At 41.3% G+C, this 12418-nt stretch overlaps 1 protein-coding gene and 1 long non-coding RNA gene across 4 annotated transcripts in view; one reads left to right on the top strand and one right to left on the bottom strand.

Moving 5' to 3' along the window:
- Nucleotides 1-9178, bottom strand: part of CC2D2B (coiled-coil and C2 domain containing 2B) — a 131604-nt gene extending 122426 nt beyond the window's left edge. The window contains exon 1 of the mRNA XM_073019213.1: nucleotides 9069-9178. The gene's annotated coding sequence lies outside the window, so the exon portion shown is untranslated. The remainder of the gene's footprint in view (nucleotides 1-9068) is intronic.
- LOC119627954 (uncharacterized) overlaps nucleotides 8030-12418 on the top strand; it is a 170901-nt gene continuing 166512 nt past the window's right edge. For all 3 annotated transcript variants that reach the window (XR_005244187.2, XR_012094024.1, XR_012094025.1), the window contains exon 1: nucleotides 8030-9454. This is a non-coding gene — a long non-coding RNA (uncharacterized lncRNA). The remainder of the gene's footprint in view (nucleotides 9455-12418) is intronic.

Raw genomic sequence — 12418 nt, 5'->3', positions numbered from 1 at the left:
TGGAAGGTGCATGTATTTCCATGGGTTCCCAAATCTGTGTCTGCAGCCTTCACTCTCCTAAGCGTCAAAACCATCTTTCTCACTGACTCCTGGTAATTCTAGTTGAATGTCATATCATCAACAAAAATTCAGTATGTTAAAACAAGCATTTCTTTTCCAGTTTTTATAAACCCCAATATTCTATAGGTAAACTATTCTAGCAATGTTAAACCCTTTTTAGAATGATATGATGTATGAATTTCTTTTTAATTTTAATGCCAAAATATAGAATAGCAAAGACTCCTGAAATAACAACTGCACATACTAACCAAACTAATGTGCAGTTGGAAAGCTCAAGCTTTCCAATCACAGTAAAAACATGAATTTGTGTCAAAACCAAAGCAGGCTATTGACATGACCACAGTAAAAACATCATAAAAAGAGCCCAGTCTACAAACTTTCTGAAAGAACTTCAAAATCTACCAGTTGTTCCTGTGCCACTATTAAACACTACTGAATAAGGTTAACACGGACTGCGACGTTCCCTTATATCTTATTCAACCTTCAGTACCTACCTCAAGACAATAAAAAATACCTAATTCTACTCTTGACTAGGGGAGAGCAACCCTTAAGGTATGAGGGAACAACTCCAGCAAGTGATTGATAGAGGTCTCCGTAATTAGTTCCCACATATCTTGCCCAGCATTCCCAGAATCCTGTATAATTTTCATAACTTATCATTTCCATCTAGAAGGCAGGGATAAAATATGAATCTTAATTGCAGTTATCTTAATTGCAGTTACTCTAAGAGACATGTAAATATTGCTCCTATATAGGTTTAACTCACTGACATCTTTTTGAGCAAAGCAGGGAATGGCTTGCTGGCGAGGTGAGAGAACATACAAACAATAGATATTGAAGTAAGAGATTAAATAAATACTTATATAAATAATTCATCTTATTAAATAACTCACAGACCAAATAAGAATACAATTCATCCTTAAACTCTCCTATTGTTTCTTTTTTAACATACAAATTTATGATTTGTATATAGAAACAAATGTATCACATTTATCAGGATTATCCCCCATTTACAATAGGGTTATTTGGAATAATCAAAATATTATAAACTCCATTAACATCTTACTTTTAAAAAAAATCTTCTCTTTGAAATATTTTTCATGATGGTCCTTTTATTTCAACTTTCTAAGTAAATAAGAAATATTACTGAGAATCATATATTAAAAAACTGACTATTGTGATACTTGAGGTTAAAAGTATGCTTTAAAAATTTTTAAATGTAAAGAGAAACAAAACAAATATACTATCACTTGTACTATTTCATATTTGTATTTGGTCACTTTTAGTATTTAATAGAAATCCTGGTTAATGCAATAAGAGATACGCAAAAGAAGGAAGTAAGGTGTAACTCTTAGAAGAGGAAAATAAAATTATCATTGTTTGTAGATGATAGGTTTTTATATATGAAAAACCCAAAAGACTAAATAAACAAAGTTTAGACATAATTAGAAAATTGGAATTGGCAGAATACAAAAGAATATATGCAAAAGTCAGTATCTTCCCTACATGCTAATATACTAGAAAAAAAATCACTTCCACAAAAATGGTACTGAAAAAAAACTTCAAAATACTAAGGAGTTATTTTAATTAAAATATGTATGAACTCCCTTTCCCCGAAAAGTATAAAACTTTACAGTAAGAAAAAAGATCTGATTAAATATACATTTGATCTTAGCCAAAAGGCCAAGAAGCAATGATTACATATAGATATTCTATGGAGGCAGAAAAATTGATTAAAAGGCTATTGATAGATATTAGAGAGCTGAATTTTAAAATAGATATGAGGGCTGCGTGTGGTGGCTCATGCCTGTAATCCCAACACTTTAGGAGGCCAAGGCGAGAGGATCACTTGAGGTCAGGAGTTTGAGACCAGCCTGGCCAACATGGCGAAACCCCACTGTCTCTACTAAAATTACAATTAGCTGGGCATGGTGGCTCACACCTGTAGTCCCAGCTACTCAGGAGACTGAGGCACAAGAATCACTCGAATGTGGGAAGCAGAGATTGCAGTGAGCTGAGATCCTGCCACTGCACTCCAGCCTGGGCAACAGAGCAAGACTTCATCTCAAAAAAAAAAAAAGATACGAGAAGGCGAGTAGAGAGAGATTCATTTAAGAGGTAGAATTCACAGGATTTGGTGACCAATTAGATATGCAGGACAAAGTGAGCGAGGAGTCGAGGAGGACTTTCAGGTTTTTGGCTTGATCAACTGAGAGGTAGCTTCCTTTCAAGTACCGTCAAAATAGAAAGGTAATTGAGATGGGATTAACAAGTTCAATTTGGAGATACTGCTTATAAATGCTTATAAGACATTCAAATGAGAGATCTGGAAGGTGGTTGAAAATAATGAATAGACTTGGAACAGAAAATAATCAAGTCTAAGTAAGATAAATTATTTGTATAATCAGTAAAAAAAAAAAAAAAAAAGGCACTTAACAAATTAAAGAATCTTAAAAGACTACCAGCACACTTAAGATTCTTCCTACTAACATACCAGAATAAGACAGAAGAATAAAATGGTGAGAAAAGAGAATTTTGAATTTATGATCCATTCTGCAAGAACTTCTAAAATTTTTTCACTGAAAATCACGACCTGGCTTATTGATGCCTATACTTGTAAATGTTGTCTGCTCAACTAGGCAAAGCATTAGCAGTAGCACACATCCTGTAGACAGTAAAATTATAACAAACTATCAAATAAAATGTTATTGCAGAAATTATTAATCATTTTTTTGCAGACCTGGAAGTGTTCCTAACCTGTTCATTTATCATTTTACGTAAGAGATAAGATAAATAATCATTTAAAATTTGGATAAAATTACAGATCTAGATGAATATTGCACTGCTCTGTTGAAATCTCATGCAAAAAAAGGAAAAATTACAGTGCAGACTTCTGCCTTCTTACAGCAATTCAATACTCTATGTTAGAAAATTGGCTCCCACAGTTAAACCCTATCTTCTCTTTGAGGTTATTGCTGATTCATGATTCTTGCAGTTAAAGCTTTTTCTAAAAGGCAAGGAAATTGAGGATTAGCTATTTTTGTATCAGATGACCTGGAGTTTCTCTATCACTTTGGTGATTTCTGAAATGAAATTTCCTAGGGCTTATATTGTAAGTTTAACATTCATAAAGAAACGTATCACTTGAACCTTTGAAAGCTAAAAAAAAAAAAAAAACAAAAAACAAAACTGGTGGGGGTTGCTCAGGAGATCTCTTCCTAGCGAGGCTTGGTATATGAAAGTATACAAAAGTCCAATTTGTAGTTTTGCAAGCATTTATCTTTCTATTAATGATGCCCACAGGGTAATAGATGTGATAAAATACAAAAACTTCTGGGTGGGTGCGGTGGCTCACACCTGTAATCCCAGCACTTTGGGAGGCTGAGGTGGGTGGATCACCTGCGGTCAGGAGTTCAAGACCAGCCTGGCCAACATCGTGAAACACCCTCTCCACAAAAATACCAAAGTTAGCTGGGCATGATGGCGGGTGCCCATAATCCCAGTTACTCGGGAGGCTGAGGTGGGAGAATTGCTTGAACCCGGGAGGCGGAGGTTGCAGTGAGCCTAGATTGTGCCATTGCACTCCAGCCTGGATGACAGAGTGAGACTCCATCTCAAAAAATATATATATGATATATATAAACTTCTTTAGTATTAGTACAATAGATTTTGCTGTGGTTTCTTAATTTATGTTTGTAATTAACGAAATTAAAGTCAAAGATGAAACCAAACACATTGCTTTTCTATGATTATAAAAGCCAGAATTCCTAATGTCTCATCCTGTCACTCATAAGAGTCTTTGGGATGGAAGCCAACTTCCGAAATTTCACAATGAAAACCAATAAGACATCAATTCAATAAAAAAATACAAAAAACAACTTGTTGATGCTAACATAACAAAATTAGAGCAATTAACTGATTTCAAATTATTACATTTCTAAGTTATAAAAATCATTAAATTTAATAAAAATAGTGTTAGTCAGTGGAGGCTGAAAAGACACTATGAGATTTACGTCTCTTTCCACATTCTTTTTTGGCTCCACAAATACCTTTGCAGCAGAGTTGATATAGTTTGAATGTTTGTCCTCTCCAAATTTCATGTTGAAATGTATTCCCAATGTTGGAGGTGAGGCCTGGTGGGAAGTGATTGGACTGTGGGGGTGGATCCCTCATGGATGGCTTAGTACCATACCCTTGGTGATGAGTGGGTTCTTCCTCTGTTTACATGAGATCTAATTGTTTAAAAGAGTCTGATACTTTGCTTTTCTCTCTCTTGCTCCTTGTCTCACCATATGGTATGCCAACTTTCTTCCTACCACAATTGTAAGCTTCCTGAGGCCGCCACCAGAAGCAGATGCTGCAGCCATATTTGTGCAGCCTGCAGAACTATGAGCCAATTAAACTTTTTTTATTTATAAACTACTCAGTCTCAGGAATTCCTTTATAGTAACACAAAACTGACCTAACACAGAAAGTTGATGCCAAGATGTGAAGCATTCTGTACAGATACCTGAAGATGTGGAAGTGGCTCTGGAACTTGGTAAGGGGCAGAGGTGATAAGAGTATGGAGGGCTCAGAAGAAGACAGGAAGATGAGGGAACGTTTGGAATTTCTTAGAGACTGGCTAAATAGTTGTGGCCAAAATGCGGATAGAGATATGGACAGTGAAGGCCAAGCTGATGAGGTCTCAAATGGAAACGAGAAAGTTATTGGGAATTGGAGTGAAGATCACCCCTGTTATGCCCTAGCAAAGAACTTAGCTTCACTGTGTCCATGTCCCAGGAATCTCTGGAAGTTTGAACTTAAGAGTGATGACTTAGGGTATCTGGCAGAAGAAATTTCTAAACATCAAAGCATTCAAAAAGTGACATGACTGCTTCTAACAGGCTATTCTCAGATGTAGTAGCAAAGGAATAAAGTTGGAACTTATATTTAAAAAGGAAGTAGAGCATAAAAGTTTGAAACATTTGCAGCCTGGTCCTGTGGCAGAGAAAGAATTTAAGCAGGCTGTGGAGCAATCACTTGCTAGAGAGATTAACTTGACTAAAAGAGAGCCAAGTGCTATTATCCAAGACAATGGGAATAAGGCCTCAAAGGCATTTCAGAAGTTTTTCAGACAGCCCCTGCAATTACAGGCCCATAGGCCTAGGAGGAATGAATGATTTCAGGGAGCAAGCCCAAGGCCCCACCACCCTGTTCAGCCTCAAGACACTCCTCCCTGTATCTAAGCTGCTCTGGCTCCAGCCTTGGTTCAGAGAGGCCCAGGTACAGCTTGGGCTGCAGCTCCAGAGTGTGCAAGCTGTCAGCCTTGGTGGCTTCCACAGGGTGTTAAGTCTGCAGATGCTCAGAATGCAAGTATGAAGGAGGCTTGGCAGCTTCCACCTGGATATCAGGGGATATATGAAGAAGCCTGGGTGCCCAGATGGAAGACTGCTACAGGGGTGGAACACTCACAGATAAACTCTACTATGGTAATGCTGAGGGGCAGTGTGGGGTTGGAGCCCCCACAGGGTCTCCACTGGAGCATTGCCTCGTGGAGCTGTGGGAAGAGGCCGTCACCCTCCAGACTACAGAACGGTAGATTCACCAGCAGCTCGCACTCCCTGCCTGGAAAAGCTGCAAGCACTCAACTTCAACCCATGACAACCGCCATGTGGGCTGCACCCTGCAAAGCCACAGAGGTGAAGCTGCCCAAGACCTTGGGAGTCCACCCCTTGCACCAGTGTGCTCTGGATGCAGGACATGGAGTCAAGTATTATGTTGGAACTTTAAGATTTAATGCCTGGCCTGCTGGATTTCAAACTTGCATGGGGCCTATTACTCCTTTCTTTTGGCCAATTTCTCCCTTTTGGAATGGGAATGTTTCCCCAGTGCCTGCACTGCCATTGTATCTAGGAAGTAAATAAGTTTTTTTATTTTGCAGGAACAGAGGTGGAAGGAATTTGGCCTTGAATTTCAGATGAGACTTTGGACTTTGGGATTTTTGAGTTAAGGCTGGAATGAATTAAGACTTTGGGGACTATTGCAAAGGTATGATTATATTTTGAAATGTCAGAAGGATGTGAGATTTGGGAGGCTAAGGGTGGAATGATATGATTTGGATGTTTGTCTCCTCCAAATCTCATGTTGAAATCTGATTCCCGATAATGGAGGTGGGGCCTGGCGGGAAGTGATTGGATTGTGGGGGTGGATCCCTCATGGTTGGCTTAGCACCATCCGCTTCATGATGAGTGAGTTCTTGCTCAGTTACTTCACATGAGATCTAGTTGTTTAAGAGTCTGTCCAGGACCTCCCCCTTGTCTCCTTTACTTCCTCTCTTGCCATGTGACATGCTGGTTCCCCTTCCCTTCCACTGTGATTGTAAGCTCCCTGATGCCCTCACCAGAAGCAGATGTTAGAGCCATGCTTGTATAGTCTGCAGAACTGTGAGTCAATTAAAACTCTTTTCTTTATAAATTACCTAGTATTCTTCTGTTACAATGCAAGAAAGGCCTAAAACAAGAATATCATTCAACATGATGGTTAAGTGCAAGTTCATGCAATTCCCCAGACATTTGTAGAAACTAGAACGTCACACAAGTTTTTGTTTATCTGTTTGTTTTTCAGAGACAGGGTCTCACTCTTTCACCCAAGCTGAAGTGCAGTGACATGGTGACAGCTCATTACAGTCTCGAACTCCTGGGTTCAAGCGATCCTCCTGCTTCTGCCTCTTGAGTAGCTAGGACTACAGGCATGTGTCTCTAAGGCTCGGCTAATTATTATTGTTGTTGTTATTATTATTATTATGTGAAGACAGGGTCTCGCTATGTTGCTCAGGCTGCTCTTGAATTCTTGGCCTCAAGCAATCCTCCTGCCTCGGCCAACCAAAGCATTGGAATTACAGGCATGAGCCACTGCGCTTGGCCTAAACAAATTTCTAAATCAGTTCTGCAGGCACAAGACTAAGCGAGATCCCTGAATCAGCACAGACTTCTTTTTGGCACAATTTTCAATCACCTTGGTTACTTCTGTCACATGCCATTTGGTTTCAGGAGTGCTAGCAAAATAAAACCACAGAAAAATTTCTAGCATGTGGAAATGGTTACACAATGCATATCCTAGTATATAGTAACATATCTTTAATTGTGATCCAGTCAGAAATTTGGTTCCCTTTAATTTTCCCCTGGCTCTTGTTAGAAATATTTCTAAATGTATTAATGCAGTTTCCTTCCTAAGCAGATCTGAATTCAGACCAAAATCCAATTTTATCTTTATCTCAGTTCATCTATTGTCACACGGTATGATGACACCTTTCTGAACTCTCTTACAGCAATGTTTCTTAAAGGATGCTCTTCCAGACTTAATTTGAATTAGGATTCTATGTCCAGAATTAAAGTCTCATTCACAGTTATGATGTAATTAAGGCAACAACAGCATTTTGTAAAAATAATCTATTAAATATATGGTACCAGCTACCCTTTATTGTTATCAGTTTATGGAAGAATTAGAATTTAACTTAACAATTCTTTACTTAGTTCAGTGGAATACAGCAGTATTTCAGTGTACTACAAAAAACATTATGACTTCCATGTATTGCATTAACTGGTAAGTTTAAAAATTAACTTAACTGTTACCTTGTTTTCCAAAATCAAAACCTAGGAACAAGTGGCGTGACAAAAGATTTTCTGATCTGTGAATTTATTTAAGTCTTTGAAAGGCAACAAAACTAAATCTCCTACTCTTAGGACCAGTTCCCAAGTCATCACGTCCTGCTCCTGTAGATCAAGAAAGATTTGGGCCCACTTCTCTATCTTGGGACTTCTGGTACATGAAAACTAATGTGGAAACAGGTTACAAAAACTATCATATTATATTTTGAAAATTTACATCTAACACACACCATGCAATGTAGTTTTGCTACTCAAAAGTAAATTACAAGATTTATAAAAATATATTAATTCTTAGAGCAACCACTGGCCAGGAGGTCCAGAAACTCGAAACAATTAAGTACTGTAATGCCTTTTATTCAAACCTGAAGATGTACCTCTGTGTCTATACTTATAATCTCAATTAGACAGAAAGTCAACCGGGAGGCCCTTTCTGAAAGTGAAGCCCCAAAACCCTCACATCCACTTCCCCATCTAAGCCGCAGTGACCACTCTCCAACATAATCCCTCAACTATAGCTGGATGGAGTTCTTGTTTACACTCCCTGGCATCTCCATCCTTTAATTTTTACAACTTCCCCGCAACTGGATAGCATTCCGTGTTTCAAAGGCTGATTCAAACTCCACGTCTTCCAGGAAGTTTTTTCTAACTGTCTCTTGATCTCCAACAGCACTTGTAGTTTTGTGAATTTTGTTCATTACATTCTACCTTGCAAGTTCATCTTTCTGCTTATCCTAATGTGAAGACCAGGACTAGGGCAAGGTGTTCAGCACACACAGTAGGCACTGAATTAATAATATGCCGACCCGTATTTGATACAAATCAAACACTACTCTCGAGTGATTTTCATTTTTTTTTTTTTTTTTTTTTTGAGACGGAGTCTCGCTCTGTCACCCAGGCTGCAGTGCAGTGGCCGGATCTCGGCTCACTGCAAGCTCCGCCTCCCGGGTTCACGCCATTCTCCTGCCTCAGCCTCCCGAGTAGCTGGGATTACAGGCGCCCGCCACCTAGCCCGGCTAGTTTTTTTGTATTTTTTAGTAGAGACGGGGTTTCACCGTGTTAGCCAGGATGGTCTCGATTTCCTGACCTCGTGATCCGCCCGTCTCAACCTCCCAAAGTGCTGGGATTACAGGCTTGAGCCACCGCGCCCGCCTCGAGTGATTTTCAATTGTACTCCTTCCCAAATTGGCTAACGAACGGGTCGGCCAGGCCCCCGGACTACAAGTCCCAGCTGCCTGCGCGGACCCGGCTCCCGTTATCCCAGCCCTGCTTGTTCTCCCCATGGAGCAGAGCTCCACAAAAGTGCGGGAATGTCTGACAGGGAAGAATCAGAGAAACCTTCACCAGCAGCCCGACATTCACCTGGACGCACAGTGCACTTTTCTTAACGTCTGGGCAGCGAAGGCAGGGCACACCATCTACCGCAGGCTAGGACGATCACCAACCGCCCCAGCGCACCCTGCGCCCGCCCCACGGCACCCGCCGGCTGCAAGTCAAGGCGACCCAAGAGCATGCGCGCTGCATCCCCTGGCCGGCCAGCAGAAGCGGAGCGCGCGCCTGCGGGAATCTTCGGTGCGCCAAGTCTGTTAGCTGCCCGGGACTATCATCCCCGCCCCTCGCCTCTGCCCGCGCGCGTGTGAGTTGTAGCGTCCCCTGGGTTCTGTTCTGGAGGAGGCCTGAGAGCGGGGTTGCCTGGGGCGTGGGGCCCTCACCCCTCTCGTCGTGGTGAAGAGGCGTATACCCAGCGGGTGAGTACCGGCCGCGAGCTCCCGGTTGAGCGGGCGTCCCTGGGGAGGACGCTGCGGGGCGTCGCCGTGGGAAGAGCGTGGAGGACGCAGCGTGGAGGCGCGAGGCCGTAGGAAGCCAGCCAGCCAGTTGCGCGGGTTGCGGCGCACTGGGACCTACTTTATGCTTGCCGTCGTCCCTGCCTTGCTAGGAAAAGAGGGGAGCTTTGACTTCGGGTGTTTCCTTTGTGACTTCCAAAAGAGCCCCCTAAATATGCAAGCGGTTCCTTTTATTTCCAGAGCTTGCTGTTAGCCTACTAATGTACTATGTTTAAAGTATTAAAATAGGGCATGCCAGACACGCTCACCCACGTGTCGTCATTCATTGCTTAATAAACAGAGTATAGCCCTCGTTTTTCTTTTTCCCATTGCCTCGCTCTGAGTTAGAATAACGAGATAAACGTGATGCGGTTGGGAACTTGTTGAGGGAAACCGGCTGGGACGAACTTCGGAAACTTGCTAGTGTGGAGAGCCGCACAGTGGTGATTGGTATGCTTTCACTCATTCGAGCCTTCCACGGTGTGGAACTGCGTTCTGTGTGTCAGGCATTGTGCCCCAGCAGTCGTCCTGTGTAAGCCTTCCATGCATTTTTAAGCTTTGCTCTTATTTTCTTTCTAAATGTACATGTTAATAACAGGGAATAAACTATTAACATCTTTATTCTGATATTCATTAATTGACTACATTTCTTAGAATTGTCTTTATTTTTTAATAGCATAGTGACCAAAACTAGTCGCTAGTGTTCAACCTTAGTAAGCAAAATAAAGTCCCAGTGTTTCTGACAGCTTGGCACTGAAACAATATTAGAGTTTCATTTGAGACCATAAATCCCACCCTCCCTATAGTTTCTGTCATACTTGGTAACCACCCAGATAATTTATCCCTTCTCGCAGCATCATTCCCACACCTTCTCCATCTGCTAATCATCTCACTATCCGCCTTCGTCTGGAAACTGGAAACTCTTTCTCTAGGCTCCCCATATGTAAACCCCTCTATATCTTTATATCTTCTTGTTCACAGAACATTCCTCCTTGTGATATTGGGTACGTGGCTCTCTCCCGAAGACGCTGCTTTCCCAGCAATTCACCACAGCGAAAGTCTGCCACCGCCCCCGCGCCGCAGGTGGTATCTGTATTTGCCCTCTTATGGCCATTGCTAGGCCATTCCATTCCACCCTTGTAAACCTTAGCAGAAACTCTTCTCTAATGAGCCCTTTTCCCTCTCCTCACTGTTATTTACCAGCTGCCTGGTCACTCATGTTCGTTAAGGAATTTAGTACCCAACTCTGTTTGTTTGTTTGTTTGTTTGTTTGTTTTGAGAGGGAGGCTCTATCAGCCCAGTTTGGAGTACAGTGGTGCAATCTTAGCTTGCCGCAACCTCCGCCTCCCAGTTTATCCTGTAATGACAGTAGCATTTACAGAAAGTTTCTGTTGGAAATAGGAAAAAAAAAACGTGGAAAATATATGAGTATAGAAGAAAAACAATTGAAATTCCACTTTTAAAATAATGATATATTCTCTTTAAGACACCATTTTCCTTCTCCCTGTCGCTTCAAAAAAAATCAGAATAACACTACATGTAAAAGTTTTGCAATGTGATCTTTATGTAACATTTTGAGGATTTTTCCTTATTAAATAGTCTTTGTGGCCTGGCATGGTGGCTCATGCCTATGATCCAAGGACTTTGGGAGGCCAAGGTGGGAGGATCACTTGAGGCCAGAAGTTCAAGACCAACCTGGGCAACAACATAGCAAGACCCTGTCTCACACACACACACACAAAAATTAATACCTGGGAAGGGTAGTGCCTACCTGTAATCCTAGCTACTTGGGAGCCTGAGGAAGGAGGATCCCTTGAGCCCAAGAGTTCAAGGATACAGTGAGCTATGATTGCACCATTGCATCCCATCCTAGATGACAGAGTGAGACCTCATTTAAAAATATAATCAATTAGCCGGGCGTGGTGGTGGGCACCAGCTACTCAGGAGGCTGAGGCAGGAGAATGGCATCAACCCAGGAGGCGGAACTTGCAGCGAGCCGAGATCATGCCACTGCACTCCAGCCTGGGCGACAGAGCGAGACTGTTTCAAAAATAATAATAACCATCTTTGAGAAATGTGATTTTTAACAGGAACATGATATTCCAATGTGTTTCTATTATACATAATGGTGCAGTGAATGTTACGCCCAAACTCTTTTTCCCCAATATTTCTGACATTTGCCTTAGGATAATTTCCAAGACATGAAATCACTGAGGCAAAGGATGTGAATATGTTTAGGCTCTTTGTACAGCTCTAGTCAGTTAAAAGCTTTGACAATGTTCTTATGCTATGAAATTGTCACCAATTCTTCTTATTGTCTTATGTTTTTTCTCTTCCTTCTTTGTTCTATGTTTAATGTTAACATTTTATCTGTATTTTGTAACCTTATTTTTCATTTTTCATCATAGACGGTAAATCAGAGACTTACTCCAACCCCGAAGTTTATACTGAAAGACTTGATTAGCGTAATAAAAGAACTAAATGAGGAGCTTGGATTAATTATTGATTTAACATACACCAAGATATTATGAAGTTAAGGTAAAGTTGCAAATGTATATTGTTATCATGGGTAGGTCTTAAATTAGAAAGTTTGTTTTTTGTTGTTGTTTTGTTTTTTTAAGACAGAGTCCTGCTCTGTCACTCAGGCTGGAGTGCAGTGGCACAATCTTGGCCCACTGCAACCTCCGCCTCCCGAGTTCAAGTGATTCTCCTGCCTCAGCCTCCTGAGTAGCTGGGATTACAGGTGCCCACCACCATGCCTGGCTAATTCTTGTATTTTTAGTAGAGAAAGGGTTTTGCCATGTTGGCCAGGGCGGTGTCAGACTCCTGACCTCAGATGATCTGCCCATCTCGCCTCCCAGAGTGCTGGGATTACAGGCGTGAGGCACC

The sequence above is a fragment of the Chlorocebus sabaeus genome, chromosome 9 (assembly GCF_047675955.1).
Source record: "Chlorocebus sabaeus isolate Y175 chromosome 9, mChlSab1.0.hap1, whole genome shotgun sequence".
Taxonomy (NCBI): Eukaryota; Metazoa; Chordata; class Mammalia; order Primates; family Cercopithecidae; genus Chlorocebus; species Chlorocebus sabaeus.
This window is presented reverse-complemented; position numbering and strand designations above follow the sequence as displayed.